The 19,414-nt window shown below is 42.3% G+C and overlaps 1 protein-coding gene and 1 non-coding gene across 6 annotated transcripts in view; both read left to right on the top strand.

Annotated features, from left to right (window-relative positions):
* ERBB4 (erb-b2 receptor tyrosine kinase 4) overlaps window positions 1-19,414 on the top strand; it is a 1,160,668-nt gene that overhangs the window by 173,424 nt on the left and 967,830 nt on the right. The window lies entirely within an intron of this gene.
* On the top strand, window positions 14,108-14,245 carry LOC114813497. The gene has a single exon (XR_003761214.1). It is a non-coding gene; the product is annotated as a small nucleolar RNA SNORA7 (small nucleolar RNA).

The following is a 19,414-nucleotide window of genomic DNA, read 5'->3' as shown; positions in this document are numbered from 1 at the left end:
AAGCACTTAACTAGTACCATTAAAAAATACATACAATTCAGGTTATTGATGTTATTAGTTCAAAAGGGAGAAATGGGGTAGGGTAGCCCTTGACACCAACACCTCCTCCTCTCCAGTGGTTTAGCTAGCACCCTGGACCCAGGTAGATACATGAATTTTATGCATTTTGGGTTGAGACTCCAAAAACTTCCTCCTTTTGTAGAAGAAAGACTCCAAAAACTTCCTCTTGTTTTAGGGTCTCTAATTAGCAGTCTGCTTGGTTCTTCAGTTTGAAAACAGATAACTTCTACTATTAGAAAGTCCAGTTCAAATAGCGTTAGGGCACTGTTCCTCTTCGGTTATGAGTGTGTCTTTCTGGCCTGCTTTTGGCTTAGACTGATTGGGAGATTCAATAAAATATTTATTAGAACCACTTGTATCCTAGAACTTTGGATACTGCTTAAAGATTCAAGCTGATTGAATTGTTTCAAGGTTTAAATTTTATTAACATTTGAATTGGCAAGCAGAATTACTCATGAGCTCAATGCGATTTCAGGAGGGACTCATTCCCCTGATGAATGATGACCTTTTAGGTACTGTTGACATGAAGTGGAAATGAATGAATGAATGAATGAATGCATGGTGCACTGCCTTCTTCTCTTGGGTGGGTGGAGAGAGATGGTGAAGACAAATAGTGGTTGGTAAATCACTAGTTGGGTTTAGAGAAGCAGTATGGCCTAATGGATATAGCACAGTCTAGGAATCCCGAAGGACCTGGGTTCTAGTTCCAGTTCTGTCACTTGTCTGCCATGTGATCTTGGGCAAGTCACTTAACTTCTCCATTCCCTAGTTACCTAATCTGTAAAATGGGTATTAAGACTGTGAGCCTCATGTGGGATGTGGACTGTGTCCAACCTGATTAGCTTGTGCCTACTTCAGCATTTAGAACAGTGCCTAGCACAAAGCAAGTGTCTTTTTGCATAACCATGCCTTTTTATAGGCCCAACAAGGCTGGGACTGTTCATTCCACATTGGCCTTTTCAGCTGCAAAAGCACAAGTGAATTTCATGGTCAGTGGTATCTTTAAATACAAAGGACATGATATATACATCATGGTGGGTCATGGGAAGTACTACTATCTTCCCTTTTCTGAATTCTCCTCCTGACCACCTGAAAGCCAGGTTGTCAAAAAGCCACGCTATCTTCTATTGCACCACATGGATATCATCTATTAGATTTAACAACAAAATCAGAAACATTGACAAAAGTTCCTTTTTTGGTATCTTTAATCTTGTGTGGATGGGAAGCTCCTGCTTTTAGGATTGTGCACCATAATATATAAGGTCTTTCCAGATATGTCCCCTATAATTATTCTGTAATCACTGCTTACAGTAAACTGTTCCTCCTACTTAGATTAAGAGTCCCATGTGGGACAGAGATTGTGTTCAAAGTGATTACCTTTTATCTACCCCAGCTCTTAGAACAGAGCATGACACGTAGTAAGTGCTTAACAAATACTATAATTATTAGTTGTTTTGACTATGGAAGGATTATAATTACAACAGTAATTGCTATCGAATGAAGTCTATGAGAAGATATCTAAATAGGCAGATTTTCAGCAGACAGCCAAATATCCATAAATCTGCTCTGTTATAATTCCTACTCATGCTGGTGCTTTTAGTTGTTGCCACTCATACAGATCTACATTTGTCACTGTTTCTGATTATAAGGGTGCCCTCTTTGGCCTGGAAAAATGCATTCCTCCAAACTCCAAAAGACCTAACTGCCCCAAATCCTCTCTGAACCCCCACAATTGCATGTGCTGGAAAGTTTCTCTTTGAGAATTAAACAGGTCATTGTTTTTTAGACTTTAATTGCTTTCTGTGCACCCTCCAAAATGAACTTATCTAATATACATCTGGCATTTAAATTGTTAGAACTTGCAGGAAAAAATATCTGCACACAACCTTGAAAATGTGTGAAAGGTTGTCTCTTCTTTTTCTTTTAAAATTCTGATTTTCAAGGTCAGAAACAAATCGGAACTTTCAGTTTCTTCTCCATGCTTCTACCTATTCCTTAAAGTAAGGGAAAATCACTAACCAGGTCCTCAGAAGTGAATTCTCAGCCTCACTGGAAGGAGCAGCCACAATGTATAACTGCCACAAAGGGGTAAATGAAACAGTCTTTTCAGTAGTTAGAGGAAGAGTTAGTCCACCCCAGCTTTCCTGGTCTGTGAAAGTATAATAATCCAGAGTCAGAAATCTCAGTAAATACACTATTCTGTCCCTGAACCTTATCTCTGGATTAGAGCCAGGGTTAGAATCCATGATCTTCTGACTCCCAGGCTAGTGTTCTAACCACTATGCCATGCTGCTTCTTTACTATGCCATAATTTCACCATCTCCAAGAAGACTGTTAATAATGGGAATATTGATGGTCGGGGAGCCTGCCTCTCCTTCTCAGTCCAACCAGTTAGAAATTTTGCCCAAACACAGCTCATAATAGTGGACCTGATCTTGACCTTTTAACCAAAGACTGAGCAGGCTCCCTAAAATATGTGGACACAACTCAGGAACACCCCAAACCTCCCAGAGTGATAATAATAATAATAATGTTGGTATTTGTTAAGCGCTTACTATGTGCAGAGCACTGTTCTAAGCGCTGGGGTAAACACAGGGGAATCAGGTTGTCCCACGTGGGGCTCACAGTCTTAATCCCCATTTTACAGATGAGGGAACTGAGGCACAGAGAAGTTAAGTGACTTGCCCACAGTCACACAGCTGACAAGTGGCAGAGCTGGGATTTGAACTCATGAGCCCTGACTCCAAAGCCCGTGCTCTTTCCACTGCGCCACGTGAGAGGTAGGAAGGGGCAAGGTGATGGAGAGCCTTGAAGCCTAGAGTGAGGAGTTTTTGTTTGGAGCGGAGGTTGATAGGCAACCACTGGAGTTGTTTAAGAAGGGGAGTGACATGCCCAGATGGTTTCTGCAGGAAGATGAGCCGGGCAGCGGAGTGAAGAATAGACTGGAGCGGGGCGAGAGAGGAGGAAGGGAGGTCAGAGAGAAGGCTGACACAGTAGTCTAGCCAGGATATAACGAGAGCCCGTAACACTTCTCATCAGATAGCATGAATTGGTTGGTTAAAATGAGAATTGGAATGGAGTTGGGATAATCATGTTGAAGTCACACTACTGCAACCTTAGACTTTCTGGGTGGACTTAATAAGGGAATAATCCCCCCCTACCAAGACCCTCCCTATCAACCCCTTCGTGAGCTAAGGGCAGCCATCCAACTTTAATACTAAGAAGAGAAAGCACTTAGAGAAGACTCTGAAGAGTATAATAGTGAGGAATCCCACCTTCAGAGTGGATCCAGGGAGGTACAAGAAACATTGGCGGTGATAAACAGGAAACTGAGGGGAACTAATCTTTGCTTGGAAGGCCGGGCTTTGCAGGCCAAATTCTGTGGGTCAGAATCCAATGGTCGCAGCACACCACTGTGAAGGACCTCTTGACATGTTGTTCCTGACTTGATAATTATACCAGGTCAATGATTGTGTTCTTTCCCCTATTAGGAGGTTTGTGGGGCGGGGGGGTTCCTCTAATAGAATGCAGACCAGTGATGGGAGACGATTGTCATCAATAAACGGTATTGAGAAATAATTTGAAATAGGCCCACTTCTTAATCGTGTTTGCGGTCTTCTGTGCAGTTTGCTGAAAAATTAAAGCAGTATTGCCAATATCCTATTTTTGGAAATGAACATTATTTGTTAAGTAGTGCCATTAATGGATCAGACTCCTGGTATATATAACTTAAAATTTCATTATCGATAGGAGTACCAGGACGTTTGAAGGAATCTTGGGCTGTTTTTTGTCTTGGACACCTGCCTTCATGGTTAAGGATCCAGCAACCATAACCTTATCTTCTACAGCCTAACTTCCCCTCCAGTGATCTTTAAAGAACTGCTCTTTCATGAATTTTTACAAATCTCTCTTGAACCCCTTGATTATCCTGTGGTCCACAACTTGCTGTGGACACCAATTTTATATACAGACCAACAGACTTCATGAAAATTCAGGGAGTCAGAACTACTTTCATTTAGCTTCTGCCTGGGAGGGACTTTCTAATGACTTTTTAATTGAATGGATGATCACACATCAAAAGGATACGAAAGCGAGCCCTGGCTTTATCTTTCAAAATGCTACCGGGCCTGGCACAGAAGGGTGTGACAGCAGACATTTGGCAGGGTAGGTTTTAATGTGATGTGTTTTCTCATCGCTCCAGTGACACTGCAGCTCACAAAGGAAATCTGGATAAGCCCTTATCTGAGTGATGAATTCAAGATCCCTTTGTCCTTTCCATGAAGTTATTGTGCAGAAGCATATTTTGAGTGTCTGTGAACAGAACATCATATTCCAGTAGGCAATCCACCTACACTGAAAAAAATCCCCATCCCCATTTCATTAGAATGAAACCTACGAAAAACAACATATTTGTTTGGTAAAAATCTTGCAAAAAAGTATGGTTACTGAATGTCCTTTTTTTAGCTAATTGTCAATTCCTAAATCCATCATAGCTGATTGGTTTCTGAAGCTATTTATTTACTTTAACTTTTCATCTTGTACTTAGATCTACATTTGTCTGCCATGCATATTGCAGATAGAAAAAAATTCATTATTTTTTCTCCATATTTTTCAAGTGTATTAAGAAGCAGTTTTTGGATTTGTGGTTTCAAATTTTTTTTACTGGCTTTTCAGATAGGTAATTGACGACAATAATTCAACCTTTTCTTTGCACTTATTACTGTGTATTCTTTCAATCCTGAAATTCTGCAAGCAGATGTTTTCATAGAAAAGCACTGTTGGTTCCCATTACCTTCAAGAAACTGATTTGAGCTGGAAATGAATATTATAATTATGTAATTATGCATGCATAAATTATTGTCATTTTCCTCTTAAAGGACTCCTAATTTTTTCTAATCTTTGCCTGCCATCTTGTAAGAGTTGGTGCCCATCAAGGCAAATGGTATTATCACTTAATAACTCCTCAGCTGGTGATGGAAAAATAGATTGTGATTCATTTTTCTTCACCTTTTCAGGCTTAGCTATACTAGGGAAAGGTCAGAGGGGTAAGGTGATCTGAAATCTTGTTGGTGTTAGCAATCCAATTTCAACAGGAGAGCCCAGCAGACATAATTGTAACTGTGGTGTATTTTAAGTCCTTATTATGTGCCAGGCACTGTATTCATTCATTCATTCATTCAATAGTATTTATTGAGCGCTTACTATGTGCAGAGCACTGTACTAAGCGCTTGGAATGAACAAGTCGGCAACAGATAGAGACAGTCCCTGAGGTTTGACGGGCTTACAGTCTAATCGGGGGAGACGGACAGACAAGAACGATGGCAATAAATAGAGTCAAGGGGAAGAACATCTCATAAAAACAATGGCAACTAAATAGAATCAAGGCGATGTACATTTCATTAACAAAATAAATAAGGTAATGAAAATATATACAGTTGAGCGGATGAGTACAGTGCTGAGGGGAGGGGAAGGGAGAGGGGGAGGAGCAGAGGGAAATGGGGGGAAAAGAGGGTTAAGCTGCAGAGAGGTGAAGGGGGGTGGTAGAGGGAGTAGAGGGAGAAGGCTAGCTCAGTCTGGGAAGGCCTCTTGGAGGAGGTGAGTTTTAAGTAGGGTTTTGAAGAGGGGAAGAGAGTCAGTTTGGCGGAGGTGAGGAGGGAGGGCGTTCCAGGACCGCGGGAGGACGTGGCCCAGGGGTCGACGGCGGGATCGGCGAGACCGAGGGACGGTGAGGAGGTGGGTGGTAGAGGAGCGGAGCATGCGGGGTGGGAGGTAGAAAGAGAGAAGGGAGGAGAGGTAGGAAGGGGCAAGGTGATGTAGAGCCTTGAAGCCTAGAGTGAGGAGTTTTTGTTTGGAGCGGAGGTTGATAGGCAACCACTGGAGGTGTTTCAGAAGGGGAGTGACATGCCCAGATGGTTTCTGCAGGAAGATGAGCCGGGCAGCGGAGTGAAGAATAGACCGGAGCGGGGCGAGAGAGGAGGAAGGGAGGTCAGAGAGAAGGCTGACACAGTAGTCTAGCCGGGATATAACAAGAGCCCGTAGCAGTAAGGTAGCCATTTGGGTGGAGAGGAAAGGGCGGATCTTGGCGATATTGTAGAGGTGAAACCAGCAGGTCTTCATAATGGATAGGATGTGTGGGGTGAACGAGAGAGACGAGTCAAGGATGACACCGAGATTGCGGGCCTGAGAGACGGGAAGGATGGTCGTGCCATCCACGGTGATAGAGAAGTCTGGGAGAGGACCGGGTTTGGGAGGGAAGATGAGGAGCTCAGTCTTGCTCATGTTGAGTTTTAGGTGCCAGGCCAACATCCAGGTGGAGACATCCTGGAGGCAGGAGGAGATGTGAGCCTGAAGGGAGGGGGAGAGGACAGGGGCAGAGATGTAGATCTGTGTGTCATCTGCGTAGAGATGGTAGTCAAAGCCGTGAGAGCGAATGAGTTCACCAAGGGAGTGAGTGTAAATGGAGAACAGAAGAGGGCCAAGAACTGACCCTTGAGGAACTCCAACAGTTAAAGGATGGGACGGGGAGGAGGCGCCAGCGAAGGAGACCGAGAATGACCGGCCAGAGAGGTAAGAGGAGAACCAGGAGAGGACGGAGTCCGTGAAGCCAAGGTGAGATAAGGTATGGAGGAGGAGGGGATGGTCGACAGTGTCAAAGGCAGCAGAGAGGTCAAGGAGGATTAGAATGGAGTAGGAGCCATTGGATTTGGCAAGAAGGAGGTCATGGGTGACCTTAGAGAGAGCAGTCTCGGTAGAGTGGAGGGGACGGAAGCCAGATTGGAAGGGGTCTAGGAGAGAATGGGAGTTAAGGAATTCTAAGCATCGATTGTAGACGACTCGTTCTAGGATTTTGGAAAGGAAGGGTAGTAGGGAGATAGGGTGATAACTGGAGCACTGGGGTGGATATAAGCACATCAGGTTGGGCACAGTCCCTGTCCCACATAAGACTCACAGTCTAAATCCCCATTTTACAGATAAGATAACTGCGGCCCAGAAAAGTGAAGTGACTTGCCTGTGGTCACACAGCAGGCAAGTGGCAGATACAGAATTAGAACCCGTGACCCTCTGACTCTCAGGCTTGTGCTCTATGCTCCAGGGGATCTGTCCTGAGGGTCTCTTCTCTCCTATCTCATCCAGATTCCTATGGAGGGAAAGAGAGAACAGGTAAATGGAAAGGGAAACTGGGTTCTTTGGATAAGTTGCTGGAAGCTATCCATCTTATTAGGTTTTGTCCAGTTTTGTCCAGTCGTCTGAAGCTGCTCGTCTAACACTGAAGAAGAATTCTGATGAGGAGTCTGAATAACGCTGTAATTCAATCAGACTGCAAATCAGACTCATGCTGACTGCGCTGTTTCAGGATGCTTCTCTGGGATGGTGGGGGAAGGGACGAAAGTAGTGTCTGTGTTCAAACAGGAGTTTGTGGTTATCGAGGCTGGGCAAATTATGTCCCCCTAAATGATTGTCCTTATAGAGAAGACAATTTTAAAGCCTAACCAGGAATGTGGGTGTGAAAATGACAGAGTTAGGACTCAGAATTTGGAGAACATTTTGCCTGTAAATATCAAAATAAAGTTAAGGACTTGGTTCTGCTATTCAGTCTCTACACTATAAACATGTAGTCGGCCTGACTTAGTGGAAAGAGCCTGGGCTTGGGAGTCAGAAGACGTGGGTTCTAATTCTAGTTCAGCCACTTGTCTGCTGTGTGACCTCGGGCAAGTCACTTAACTTCTCTGTGCCTCAGCTACTTCATCTATAAAATGGTGATTAAAAGTGTGAGCCCCACGTGGGACAACCTTATTTCCCTGTATCTACCCCAGCACTTAGAAAGGCGCTTGGCACATAGTAAGCACTTAATAAATACCATAATTATCATTATTATTATTAACTCTTGTATTATACTCTCCCAAGCACTTAGCACAGTGCTCTGCACATAGTAGGCACTCGGTAAATGCCACTGATTGATTGATTGACCCAGGAACGAGAATGAGCACCATGACAGCCACATGGTAAATTACATTTTTAAAAATTATATATTATAAATTATTGAATTATATTCATGCCTGTTTCACCCTCAGGACTGTAAGCATGTTATGGGCAGGGAACGTATCTTCCAACTCTGTTGTATTATACTCTCCCAAACACTTAATAGAGTGCTCTGCATGTACTAAGTGTTCAATAAATACCATTGATTGATTGAATGATTGATCAAATGTAATATTATGGGTCACTAGAAGGATTTTCAACGGAACCTGGGTGGTCATCAGGGTAATAATAATAATAATAATAATGTTGGTATTTGTTAAGCGCTTACTATGTGCTGAGCACTGTTCTAAGTGCTGGGGTAGACATAGGGGAATCAGGTTGTCCCACGTGGGGCTCACAGTCTTAATCCCCATTTTACAGATGAGGGAACTGAGGCACCGGAACCATGTAAGTATTCCAGTTTTAGCTAAGATGTGATGAAAATATTCAGTAAAAACATTCATTGAACTGCTAAATATATCATTTTGGAGTGCTGGAGTATTCCTTTCCCTTCTCAGGTGTACTTATTACTTGCAACATTCCCCTTTGAAATTGCTCCCTTCAGTCATTATCATTATCATTGGGATCCCATGCCCAAGAGGACTGAGAGAGCCTCGCCTCAGATTCAGAGGAACAAAGGTTTATATGGGATGGAAGAAAATAAATATGCTCCTTAGTTCCTTTTTTGGAAATGCATAAATCACAGAATGGTGATTATCTGTGGGTAACTAGGGCTATTTGAATTTCATCTTGTCTATTCTAGGAAACCCCCAAAAGTAATATATTATTGCCATATGTAGATAAATATTATTTATTAATAATGACAACAGGAGTTTGGAGCCTAGTATCAGTAAGTACATCTTAGAAAGACACCTGGTCACTCTTTCCAAATTCAAATATCATAAATATGGATGACTTTTTATTTAAAATCAACACCACATTCCTTCCCCCAATATGCAATGTTTCCTCTAACATTGCAAGCAAGGTAATAGGAAAGCAGGAAAAAATTACTTTTTGAGCAAAAGGAAAGCTGGATTTGGGTCTGTTATTGGAAAGCAATTATGGTGTGATATTGTAGGCAGTAGCTAAAAACATCTCCAGTAATACACTGAGTAAAGAAAAGTAACTACCTCCATCCCTATAACTAGCAGACTTCTCAAGATTCTGGCACATGAAAGAGGGAGACGGGACCAAAACTATAATCTGATGGTTCTCTAAGTACATGTACTTCATGCTCCTATTTATAACTTAAAAAGAATGTTTACATTGTGATAGTGTGAACTACTTTTACCATCCCCCTGAAAAACTAGGGTCAATTGAGTGCAAAATTCCAGTGATCCAGAAAAGGGAGCGGGGTGTGTTCTCAGGCAGACACAGTGGGTCATTTTTTAGATTTTTTTCTCATTGTGTCATTCTTTGTCTGGTTATATTGCTGCTCCTTTGATTTTCATTTTCTTTTCTCCCCTTTGCCAACAACAGCACATAAAAGATAAGGTGTGGGCCTTCCTAGGAATATGCTGAAAGCTTTAATGGTTTTCTGAACTGAGTGACTCTAGACACACATGTACCTTGATCATCTTTCAGTTTTCAAGCACGATGGTAAGAAAAGTCAATTGCATTTGTATTCCTGGTGACAGCTTGAATATTTGAACCTTTATTCTATCACTTATTGCATCTTTCAATTGGTTTTGTCCTGTGTCAGTCCACTTCAGCAGTAAGCACTTTTTATATCATGCACTACACTTCTTGTTGCAACCCCAGACTTAAAAGAAACATACAAAATGGTTGGGAGGAACAACTTATACGTTTATGCCTTTGTTGTTTCATGGGCTACTGTGTTGGTTATAGGAAGGAACCTTTCTTGTCCTGTTCTTAGTTGGTGAGGAAATATTAAATCAACTTCGGGGCAGGGAGAAGGAAACAAGACGTAGGGATAGACCTCAGCAATGTTCCCAAGAGCTTGACTCCAGACCCAAACACACACATATACACAGTCATGTGCACTTTCTAGAAAGTCAGCATCCCTCCCTATACTGACACATATGCCCTCCATAGGGGTCAGTAGTGTGACCTTGTGGAACGAGCCCAGGACTGGAATTGTATGGCCCTGGGCTCTAATCCCACTATGCAATTTACCTGATACGTAACCTTGGGCAAGTCACTAAGCTGTCTCAATTTCCTTTTCTATAAAATGGGGATCAAATACCTGTTCTCCCTCCTACTTCAACTGTGAAACCCACATTTGACCAGATTATGTTATACCTTTTTCAGAGCATATAGCAGTCCATGAAACATAGTAAACACATAATAAATACAATATTATTATTGTTATTCTCACATACCCCCACATGAGCACACTCTCCACTTGATGGCTACTTAGCTGCAGCACAACATGCACTATAATCAGCATTTGGCCAAGTGATAAGCAGGGTGGCCCAGTGGATAAAGTCCCAGCCTTGTAGTCATGGGACCTGGAGTCCAGCTCTGCCACTTGTGCCTCAGTTCCCTCATCTGTAAAATGGGGATTACATCCTCTTCCCTCCAATTTAGGCTGTGAGCCCCATGTAGGAGAGGTCCTGTGTCCCACCTAATAAGCCTGTGTATACTCCAGTACTTAGAACAGTGTTTGACACATAATAAGCACTTAACAAATGCCATTTAAAAAAAGTGGCTGTGAAGAACCATTCCAAAGTGTATAGTGCGATTTCTCGTGGAAAATCAAATAATAAAAAACCCATCAACTTCATAATAAATATGAATTAAATTTCATGGTACACTCTTTAGTGTTCCAAAGGTCCCTGCAGGGGATTCGAATTACTTCAAATAAACAAAATGACTGATGTGAAGTGACATCATATTTGTGAGGTTTCACTGGAAAAAAGCAGTCACGGGACTGGGTGATTTTGATTAGTGGCTGATTAGCCTATATTTCAATTGCATGACCACTTCACTTAGGGTTTGGGTCCCAGACCCATTCTGCACTTGATTAGGGAACCAGGTCCCAAGAGCTCCTGGTCGATTTGTTTGCAAATTTCTAGCAGGGCCAAATAAAACATAGTGCAGCCCATTAAGAGTCCTTTGAGTTCTCCTCAGATTTGGTCCATTGGTATTTTTCCACAGAACTGAGTTGTTCATATTTAGTATAGTGAGTGTCGGCAGACAATTTATGAACAGTGTGTAATTATGAATCCAACTTTATCTATACATCATTGTGATCATGAAGAGCCCTCACTGAGTGACAACTGTATGTAGAGCACTCTTCTAGGCCCTTGGAAAGTTACCATAGAACATACCCTAGAGAAGCAGATCTAGTCTTCTGGAAATAACATGGGCCTGGGAATCAGGAAAACTGGGTTCATTCATTCATTCATTCATTCATTCAATAGTATTTATTGAGTGCTTACTATTTGCAGAGCACTGTATTAAGCGCTTGGAATGTACAAGTCGGCAACAGATAGAGACAGTCCCTGCCCTTTGACGGGCTTACAGTCTAATCGGGGGAGACAGGCAGACAAGAACAATGGCAATAAACAGAGTCAAGAGGAAGAACATCTCATAAAAACAATGGCAACTAAATAGAATCAGGAAAAAATAATGTTGGTATTTGTTAAACGCTTACTATGTGCAGAGCACTGTTCTAAGCGCTGGGGTAGACAGGGGAATCAGGTTGTCCCACGTGGGGCTCACAGTCTTAATCCCCATTTTACAGATGAGGTAACTGAGGCACAGAGAAGTTAAGTGACTTGCCCACAGTCACACAGCTGACAAGTGGCAGATCTGAGATTCGAACCCATGACCTCTGACTCCAAAGCCCGGGCTCTTTCCACTGAGCCACGCTGCTTCTCTAATCCCTGCTCTTCCTTTCAACTGCCATATGACCCTGGACACTTAACTTCTCTGTGCCTCAATTTCATCATATGTAAAATAAGGGTTTAATACCTATTCTCCTTCCTACTTAAACAGGGAACTCCATGTGGGACCGGAACTCTATCTTGTATTTACCCCACTGCTTAGTACATTGCTTGACACAAAGTAAGCACTTAAACAATACACTAATAAGATTATTATTATTATTATTGTTATTAAATGATGTGGTCTCTGATCTCCATCTTCCCGCTTCCATTGTATCCAAACTCCAAGAAAGGGTCATTAACCCCTTTTGTGCTCTTTTCCAGTCCTTCTATTTTCTTGGTTTAGTACAATCAGGTTTCAGCCCTTCCATTCCACTGAGACTCCAGTCCTTAGCATAATAAATCACCTACTTATATCAAAACTCAGTTAGTTCTACTACTCTTATCCTAATGCTCCTTGATTAAAAAGTCTGCCTTTGACCAAGTGGACCACTTTCTCTTCCTCTAAATACTATCCAGGCTTTGGTTTTGCTGACACATTACTAATCTTGTTCTTCTACTTCTCAGATGACTCATTCCCAGTTTCTCTACTTGATTACACCATCATCCTTCCTACCCCAGAAACCCACAATTTTGGTGTCATCCTTAACTCTCATTGTCCTTCAACTCTCACATTCAATCAATTATCAAATCCAACTGATTCTTCCTACACATCATCCCTTAGACATATATCCCATGCCCTCTCCCTCCACCCAAACAGTTCACCCTTTGGTACAAATTCTGATCATATCATGGCTACATGACTGTATCCACCTATTTACTGGTCTTCCAACCTCCACTCTCTCCCTGCTCCAATCTACACTACATGCTGCAGCACAGATCATCTTCTTGAAGTCTTGCCCAGCCCACATCTCTCCTCTTCTCAAAATCTTTACTCTCTTCCTAGCTCCCTCCAAATGAAGGAAACTCTCCTCACAGTTGGCCTCAAGGCACTCCCTGATCTAGCCTTACTTTACCTTTCTGCTCTCCCTACCCCCTATTTTCCTCAGTTTTTCCTGAGCCAACCTTCTTATCTTACATCACTGTCAATGGTCCCTCCTTTCACCCACATGGTAAAGCTGCTACACTGGCTTGGAACTCCTTCTCTCTCCAAATTCTACAGGGGTCAGTCATCCCCATATTCAGAGTTCTACTGAAATTCCATCTCCACCCATCTCCCCCAGCAAACCTTCCAATCAATCATATTTATTGAGCGCTTACTATGAGCAGAGCACTCTAGTAAATGCTTGGGAGAGTATAATACAGCAGAATTAGCAGACGCGTTCCCTGCCCATAACGAGTTTATTCCTTAAATAATCTCCAGCATCCCAATTTGCATAAGCCCATAAGCCATCTCTAACACTTACATTCTTATATGTATTCTTCCTCAAACCTTAGGGAATGTGGCTTACTACACAGGATGTCCTATAGCACCTGGGAAGCAATAGCTGCAGTTACAGAATTCCCAGTGTTCCAAAAGAGAAGAGGCTGGGAGCCTGTCTGGTGTGAGGGTTCAGTGGTCTAAATCCAGAATGGCAGGCTTTGGGCCTTTGGTGTTGAGGAAGAAGACCAGATATGCACTGTTGCAATCAAGAGTACCCATTGAACACCTTCTGACTGACTGAATGTGTGCTGTGAACTGTATTAAATGCTTAGGCAAATACAGTAGATGAAGAAGACATAGTCCTTGTGCTTAAAGAGTTTATAATTTAACACCAAGATTCTATTAATTTGTGATTAGTAGGAGGAAGAAGAGGATATAGGTACAACTAGCATTGCAAAAGTAAGGAAAGATGGTTAAGGGAATAAATAAGTAGGTGAATAAGTAAGGCAGAAAAATCAATATGCGGGTGTCCAGTGAAAAGATGTGGACCTCTGACTCAGAGGTCCTGGATTCTAATCCCAGCTCTGCCACTTTCCTGCTCTGTGATCTTGGGCAAGTCATTTAACTCTGCTGTGCCTCCGCTCCCTCATCTACAAAATTGAAGATTCAATACCTGTTCTCCCTCCTATTGATTCTGTGAGCCCTATGTGAGACCTGATTATCTAGTATCTATCCCAGCACTTAGTACAGTCCTTGGCATCCAGTGAGGGCTTAATGAATACCATAGCTATTATTATTAAGTGTTACGGATATCCTCCTCTCAGGATGGTACCTGGAGAGTTTCCAGTACTCTACCAGTTTCAGCTCTGGGAGGAAGAGTCAAGCAGAGGTCCACCCACTCCATTCCTAGCTCAGGCAGTGGCTAGTATGTGGAAGGCAATCTGCTACAAGTCAAAACTTACCTGTGTTGGGCAGCAATGGCATGGGAGTGAGTCGAGGATGGAGACACAAGTTTACTGCACAGAAGGGGGTGATGGTAAATCACTTCTGGATTTTTTCCAAGAAAACTTTCCAGATACATTACCAGAACACTTGCAGATGGAGATGGGACATTCTGGGAGAGATGTGTCCTTGGAGTCGCAATGGGTTGGAGATGACTCAAAAGCATAAAACGAGACAAGCTAAAGATGTATCTATGCACATAAAACTGTAAGCTTATTGTGATCAGGGACCATGTCTACCAACTGAGTTGTATTGTACTTTACCAAGAGCTTAATACAGTGCTATGCACACAGAAACTCTCAATAAATACCATTGATTTATTGAATGATTGATTTGATAAGTGCCAAGGTGAATGTTGGGATGACATCACCTGGTGGGGAAGTTCAATCAGGGAATTCTTCCTGGAAGAGGTGAGATGCCAGGGGTGCTTTGAGGGTTAGAAGAGTTTGTTCTGAAGGGAAAAGGAGTTCTAGTACGAGGAAGGGTGTGAGCAATGGGCTAGATGCAGGATAAGTGAGAGGGAGAACTATGGAGGAATGGTGAACACGAGTTGTGCAGTAGTGATTTAAGTGTGCAGGCAGGTATGTGAGAACAAAAGAGCTGGTAGAGAGATTTTCAGTCAATATGATAGGAGGGGGAGACAGATATTAATATTCATAAATAAATTACATATTTGTACATAGGTGCTATGGGTCTGGGAGTGGGGATAAATAAATGGAGCAAGTCAGTGTGATGCAGAAGAGAGAGGAAGAAGAGAAAAGAAGGACTTAGTCAGGTAGGCTTCTTGGAGGATACATGCCAGGAGCTCACTGAGTGGTAGAGTGGGGTAAGGAATGGGAGAGTCAGGGGATTCAGCCTTAATAAAATGGAAACTGAAGCTCATTGTGTGTCACTCAGAAGCAAAGCAAGCACCACTGTGCTGTCCGACTCCACATTCATTTCCCTGATAAGTTTTTCTTGGTTCTTTCCACGTTCCTCCAATTCTATTCTCCCAGTCCATTCACACCTATCCCCAAGCAACAAACCTGGTTTTCCCTCTCACGATTCCCTGGCTTTCTTGACCCCATGTGGGATAGGCTCTGTGTCCCATTTCCTTTTATATTCTCCAGTGCTTAGCACTGTGCCTGGCACATAGTAATAATTATGGTATTTCTAAGTGATTAATAAATACCATTACTATTGGTGATATTATCACTCCCACCATCATCATCATCATCTCCTTATGCCTGTCCTTATCCTAGGTTGAGTGACTCTTCTATGGACATGATTATTTCCAACAGTTCCTTCCAAAAGCTTCCTTCTCCCTTGAATTGATGCGTGGTGCCTAGAACCTTGTTTTCTAACTGGACTTTTACTCCCATTTGATCTTACCTCCTTTTGGAACTTCTACCCTTCTTGACTAGGGATTTTGCTTAATTCGTACTGAAATTAACAGCTAATTCCCTAATAGAGTAGACTAATCTCTGTAACTGCATTTTTATCCCCAGAGAGAATGAGGAATACAACGAGATGGCATATTGTTTGCTGCCAATGGGATCTTGACCAACCCAACTTCTCTCATGAAGCCACAGAATTCTCCCAGAGAGTGAGCTCAAAGAGTAGCGTTTTTAAGTACCCTGAGATTTTTAAGTACTCTCTCTAAGGGGAACTCCTTGGAAAAGGGGTGCAGTTTTAAAAATCAAATTAGGAAAAACTCCTTGGTAATATCATTATTGAACTATCAACTACATGATATTCAAAATGAAATCACACTATGGAATTCCATAATCATATCTTTGTTATAGCTAAATGCAGTATAGTATTTTTGAGCATTCATTCAATAGTATTTATTGAGCGCTTACTATGTGCAGAGCACTGTACTAAGCGCTTGGGATGAACAAGTCGGCAACAGATAGAGACAGTCCCTGCCGTTTGACGGTCTTACAGTCTAATCGGGGGAGACGGACAGACAAGAACAATGGCAATAAACAGAGTCAAGGGGAAGAACATCTCGTAAAAACAATGGCAACTAAATAGAATCAAGGCGATGTTCAATTCATTAACAAAATAAATAGGGTAACGAAAATATATACAGTTGAGCGGACGAGTACAGTGCTGTGGGGATGGGAAGGGAGAGGTGGAGGAGCAGAGGGAAAAGGGGAAAATGAAGGTTTAGCTGCGGAGAGGTAAAGGGGGGATGGCAGAGGGAGTAGAGGGAGAAGAGGAGCTCAGTCTGGGAACCCCTCTTGGAGGACGTGAGTTTTAAGTAGGGTTTTGAAGAGGGAAAGAGAATCAGTTTGGCGGAGGTGAGGAGGGAGGGCGTTCCAGGACCGCGGGAGGACGTGACCCAGGGGTTGACGGCGGGATAGGCGAGACCGAGGGACGGTGAGGAGGTGGGCGGCAGAGGAGCGGAGCGTGCGGGGTGGGTGGTAGAAAGAGAGAAGGGAGGAGAGGTAGGAAGGGGCAAGGTGATGGAGAGCCTTGAAGCCTAGAGTGAGGAGTTTTTGTTTGGAGCGGAGGTTGATAGGCAACCACTGGAGTTGTTTAGCATATTTAACACGTTTAGCATGTTAGCATGTTTAGCATGTTTAACAACTGTTGAGCATATAACATTTCGTTAACATATATTCTCCCAAAGTGTCACTAAATAGAACTGTTAGAGTTTCCATCTGTTTCCTTTGTTGTTGTTTTTTCCTGATACTTTCTATATTCTTACCTCACCCCATTCTGAATAGGAATTATTATCTTTGAATCAAAACAACATTAAAAGGAGCTTCAACTTATACATTATTTTAGTGGCTCTTTTCCATTCCAGGGATGGGAATGTGTTTCTGACCAAGAAAATATTGTCAGTGACTGAATGTCTTGTCCTGCATTTTGAAAAGAAAGGTGTGCACTGAATTTCTTTCAGTGACACAAAGAGCCAATTCCGGTGTAGAAATTTCCTTTGAAGTTAGTCAACAGATCTCTCCTCCATCCAAATCTTTCCATACTTCATATATTTTAAAGGCTCTCTATTGTTTAAATTCATAGTGATCTCTATTTAAGAAGGTGGTTGTGCTTTTTTTTAAAAAAAAACCTGCATAAAAAAATCTGATCCCTTTATGCTTTACACCCTGAAAGACCACACTTAATGGCTCCCAGTTAAATAAGTGATGTTGAACGGATAGTGCCTTGACCCTCCCTGAATACAAGCTGGCAGTTCAAGCCAGAATGCTTAGTTTGGGTGTGAGAAAGAAAGGGATTGATTTAGAGTCTGCTCACAGCTCAATCTGCCACAAGTGTCCGTGGACTTGACCAGTTTCTCAGTTTCTTTTGTCATACGCACGCACACACACACACACACACACACAGTTTGAAAAATAGAAATGATTCTCATTGCCAAAATCATCTAAGCTGTATCCTTCCAAGAGCAGAGCTAATTCTGTGTCTTTTTTTATATAAATAAAAAACAACAAAAAAAAATTTTTAAAGGGAGAAGTATATATGTGTCAGGTGGGAGAGTTTACATTGGCCACCTGTCTTTTTATTCCTTCTTGGAGTTTTCTTTTAGCTGACAGAGCTATCCAGCTGTATCAGACCTCCCGTTTTCCCATTCTGCAGATTGCTAAGGGAGATTTACTTATGAGCAGTAGCTGGAGTCAAGGAGCTCTAGCAGAAATTCATTTCTCTTATTAAAACAAATTCAAGTTCTAATTGGACACAGACAAGTTTAAGAAGCATCTCATGCTTGGGGTGAACTTTCTGGTACAACATTCTCTGAGTCAATACCCAAGGATTCTTCCAGCATTCTCCTCCTCTCTCCCCCCTCCTGTCTTCCAAACAATCAGGCAGTTTGTATGAGGTTGATTTGGAAGAATGGCTAATTACATAAGGTGGCTCTGTGAGACTAAGGTGACAGTGTGTTGACTCAAATTTAAATATGTAGGAATATCCTCCTCTCATTCCTCATCAGAACGAAAAATTACAGCCTAATCTCTCCCTGATGCTTCCTTTGAAATTCAATGTCACCTACTCTTTTCAGAGTAAAACAAGCCTAATGAACTCAATGACCTGGATGCTTTTTATTTGAATACTTGAATCCTACAGACCCTCAGCATGCAATATGTTCATCTATTCCATCTCTAAAATGGAATAAACTATGGCCAGTTGTAGAGAGACTGTATTTTGAAATCCAGAGTAAGCATCAAAATAGAGGAGTATTTCTGCTTAAGAACCTACAGAAATAAAGAGGATTTCATCCATATTGCAGGGTTGGATGATCCAACTTGCGGGAATAGACCACCTGATCAAAAAAAGTTTAAAATGTCATCCCTCTACTCCAACATTCCAGTAATGGAAACAGCATAACCATTCAGACACAAATTGCCATTGGCTGACAAGCAGCACCCGGGCAGCTCTGAGGGTTGGCTGTGTGGCTGATGCAGACACAGGGCTTGGCTAAAAAATCCCAGCTGGATGTGCCTAAGCCAGGGCTGAGGAAGCTGCTTCTGATTTCATTCCCAGGTTTTGTGGTTCAGTTAGCACTGTGATCCTCACCAGAATGTGCTGCCTCTATCATTCTATCACATGTACAAGCTCAGTTCACTGGACTGCTGCTTTTGCACTGGACACTGCTTTTAGGCTTATACAATTTTAACTGTCTCTAATGTTATAAATATATGGATTGGGATCTTGTCTTATGGCTAGAGTCATCTCCAAACCATACTGAGTCCATGGACACATCTCTCCCAGAATGCCCCACCTCCATCAGCAATCATTCTGTAGTGTATGCATAGAGTTTTCCTGGAAAAAATACAGACAGGGCTTACCACAACCTTCTTCCAAGCCGTTAATATGAGTCTCTGCCCTTGACTCTCTCCTATGCAGCTGCTGGCCTGCACAGGTGAGTTTTGACTTGTAGCAGATTGCCTTCCACTTGCTAGCCATTGCCCAAACTAGGAATGGAGTAAGTATGCCTCTGCCTGACTCTCTCTCCCGGAGCCAAGAAGATAGAGTACTGGAAACTCTCCAGGTGCCATCCTGAGAGGGTGAGTAAGATCTGCCACCATCATAATATACTCTGTGTTAATACTGTTTCCCAAAGAGTCTGAAATATATGATATGTCTTAACACCTGATGCAACTCAGAAGCCAATATA

The sequence above is a fragment of the Ornithorhynchus anatinus genome, chromosome 7 (assembly GCF_004115215.2).
Source record: "Ornithorhynchus anatinus isolate Pmale09 chromosome 7, mOrnAna1.pri.v4, whole genome shotgun sequence".
NCBI classification, from domain to species: Eukaryota; Metazoa; Chordata; class Mammalia; order Monotremata; family Ornithorhynchidae; genus Ornithorhynchus; species Ornithorhynchus anatinus.
The sequence above is the reverse complement of the archived record's forward strand: the minus strand, read 5'-3'. Positions and strand labels throughout refer to the sequence as shown.